The sequence below is a fragment of the Chiloscyllium plagiosum genome, unplaced genomic scaffold (assembly GCF_004010195.1).
Source record: "Chiloscyllium plagiosum isolate BGI_BamShark_2017 unplaced genomic scaffold, ASM401019v2 scaf_3813, whole genome shotgun sequence".
NCBI classification, from domain to species: Eukaryota; Metazoa; Chordata; class Chondrichthyes; order Orectolobiformes; family Hemiscylliidae; genus Chiloscyllium; species Chiloscyllium plagiosum.
Genome location: NW_025212644.1, coordinates 25,021 through 27,896, shown reverse-complemented (window position 1 = coordinate 27,896; position 2,876 = coordinate 25,021).

Below are 2,876 nucleotides of genomic sequence, written 5' to 3'. Positions count from 1 at the left end.
TTGATAAAATCCTTCCTATAGCAGGACACAGTACTCCTGAAAAAGCCTCACCAACATCCTGTACAACCTCAACATGACAGCCCAACTCCTGTGCTCAAAGGTCTGCTTTTGATAGAAGCAGAGACCCAGCTCAAAAGTCAAAGGGGTTGTACACGATGGAGAAAGAGAAATGTAACAAGGCTGAATATTGAGGGAGAGAATGGATATAGAGCTGTGGAGTCATAGAGATGTACGGCGCGGAAATAGACCCATACCAACCAGATATCCTAAATGAACCTAGCCCCATTGTTGTAAATGTACCCATCTCTAGCACTTCCTCTGGCAGCACACTCTTCAGTTCAGATTATTAATGTATCACATGAATAGCTGTTGTCCCGACACAGATCCTTGTTGAACTCCTCGTGCCGTCCTGCAAAAGACCCCTTCATCCCTACCCTCTGCCTTCTGCCAGTCCCCCCAATCCTCTAACCATCCACTATCTTACTCAGGAGCCTCCTGTACAGCACCTCGTGAAAGCCCTTCTGGGAAATCAAATAGGTCACGTCCGATGGCTTTCCTTAGTCTAACTTGCTCGAGGGATTATAACAGATTGGTCAGGCAATCCACACACAACCCCCACCCCCGACGACGTTGTGCCATTGGGATCCACAGCCCAGATGACAGCCTTCCTGCATCAGTCAAAACACATCAGCCGCCTGTTCTAATCCTGTCCTTCAGTACTAGGCCGCAGCCTTGGCAGCGCAAGTGTACGTCCTGGTGTGCATACCACCTCAGATACCCTCAGTAAGAGGAGTGGGGCACTCCAACAGGTGCTCCTCTACTCTGCCCGTCCTTTTCCTCTCCCTTTCCTCCCTTCTCTCAGGTCCCGGCCTCTGACTCCGGGCCTACAGAGCGTGGGTGGAGTCCAGGGGCCTGAAGCAGGGACACCAGCGACCAGCAGCCCAGAGAGGGCAGCAGTCCAGGGCTGAGCGTGGCAGCAGCCTGTGATCAGACCACAAGGAGGCGCACTGCGCTAGTCTGCCACAGACAGCCCTTGGAGAGAGACTGTGATATTTGTCCTGTTTTCCTGACTCTTTCACCAAATGTATTGCATCAGTAATGTAACTTTTTTCTCTTCATTTCTCTATTCTGGAACCCAAGGGTTGTACCTGAGGTACGATGTATCTAAGATAGTGCTGTAAGTTGGTGATATTCTTTATCATAGATCATGGCGTCCCCACAGTGTGGAAACAGGCCATATGACCCAACAATTCAAGTCAGTGCTACACTGGAATGAACGTGCAACTAATTAATCTTCATCAGGCTTCAATCGGGCTTTTGCCCAGAATGTCGATTCCCCTGCTCCTCGAACGCTGTCTGACTGGCTGTGCTTTTTCGGCACCACACTCTTAACTTTGATCTCCAGCATCTGCAGTCCTCACTTTGTACCTGAGATGGCCCAGTAAGTGGCCACTTATCAACTTTTCACTGAGTTATAGAGTCATAAAGATGTACTGCACGGAAACAGACCCTTTGATACAACTCTGTTACATGCCAACCAGATACCCTAACCTAATCTCGTCCCATTTGCCAGCATGTGGCCCATATCCCTCTTAAACCCTCCCTATTCATTTACCCATCCAGATGCCTTTTAAATGTTGTAATTGTACCAGCCTCCATCACTTCCTCTGGCAGCTCATTCCAAACACGCACCACACTCTGCGTGAAAAAGTTGCCCCTGAGATCCCTTTTAAATCTTTCCCCTCTCAGCCTAAACCTATGCCCACTCTAATTGTGGGCATCCCCCCACCCCAGGGAAAAGACCTTGTCTATTTAGAATCGAGAGTGGGGTGCTGGAAAAGCACAGCAGGTCAGGCAGCATCCTCGGAGCAGGAAAATTGAAGTTTCGGGCAGAAGCCCTTCATTCAGGCCTTCAATCGGGCTTTTGTCCGAAACGTCGAATCTCCTGACCTGACCGGATGCTGCCTGACCTGCTGTGCTTTTCCAGCACCACACTCTCGACTCTGATCTCCAGCATCTGCAGTACTCATTTTCACCTTGTCTCTTTACTCTACCCATGCCCCTCATGGTTTGATTTGAGTGAAGACCCAATACAAATAGAGATTAGGTGCTGGTGTGGACTGGGTTGGGAGGACTGTTATTCTGGACGTTTTATTGCTTATGTTCTATGTTCTATTTTTGGATTTTTTTTTTCTCTTAAGAATTTGTAAGTGAGGACTCTGTCCCTGAGATGGCGCTGTGAGCAAACTTTGCACTGCACTAAAGCAAGTACAAGTGACAATAAAGTTCATTCTAATTCCAAGGATTTAGTCTCCTCTGTCCCAAGAGAAACAATTCCAATCTATCCAATGTCTCCTCAGAACTGAAATTGTCCAACTGAAGCAATGTTCTGATGAATCTGTATACAACTTATAAAATAATCAGAGGTATAGGTTAGAGTTAATGTCAGTTGTCTTTTCCTGAGGATGGGGAAATTTCAAGACTAGGAAACACATTTTTAAGGTGAGAAGTTTAGAATTATTTTTAGAATTAGAATCTCTACAGTGTGGAAACAGGCCCTTCGGCCCAGCAAGTCGACACTGGCCCTCCGAAGAGTAACCCACCCAGACCCTATTACTCTACATTTCCCTCTGATTAATGCACCTAACCTAGGATAATTTAGCACAGCCAATCCACCCTAACCTGTACATCCGTGGGCACTATGGGACAATTTAGCACAGCCAATCCACCCTAACCTGCACATCCCTGGGCACTATGGGACAATTTAGCATGGCCAATCCACCCTAACCTGCACATCCCTGGGCACTATGGGACAATTTAGCATGGCCAATCCACCCTAACCTGCACATCCCTGGGCACTATGGGACAATTTAGCA